We start from the raw sequence: 521 nt of genomic DNA on the forward strand, positions 1-521 counted from the left end.
GTGGGCTTCCCGCTCTGCTGCTTATGGAAGTGGCACTTCCAACTGTGATGAAATCTTTTGATGGGTATAATTGTCTAATTTTTAGTAGGTCCCAGTCACCCAGTTTATCTTCCGTCAACTGTGCTTTCTCAGTAACTTTTGATACTGTGTTTATGCCAAGCACCAGATCTCCGAAATTTGTCCCTATTTTATCACTGATGATCGTTATGGTTCTAAGTTTTGCATTACATCTTTCATCCATCTTGATTTTTTTTTTTTTTTTTTAATATGGTGTGAGGTATGGGTCTTGTTTCATTCTTTTGCAAACGGAGTTCTAGTTTTGCCAGCACTATTTGTTAAAGAGATATCCCCCCGCCCCCCATTTAACATGTATTGGCTATTTTTTAAAGGTCGGCTGACTGTTGTTGTTGTTAAGTGCTGTAGAGTCGGTTCCAATCCATAGTGACTCTGTATAGGGTTTCCAAGGAGCCTCTGGTGAGTTTGAACCACTGACCTTGCAGTTCAAATGGCTTTGCAGTCTG

This window comes from Chrysochloris asiatica, unplaced genomic scaffold (genome assembly GCF_000296735.1).
Source record: "Chrysochloris asiatica unplaced genomic scaffold, ChrAsi1.0 scaffold00122, whole genome shotgun sequence".
NCBI lineage: Eukaryota > Metazoa > Chordata > Mammalia > Afrosoricida > Chrysochloridae > Chrysochloris > Chrysochloris asiatica.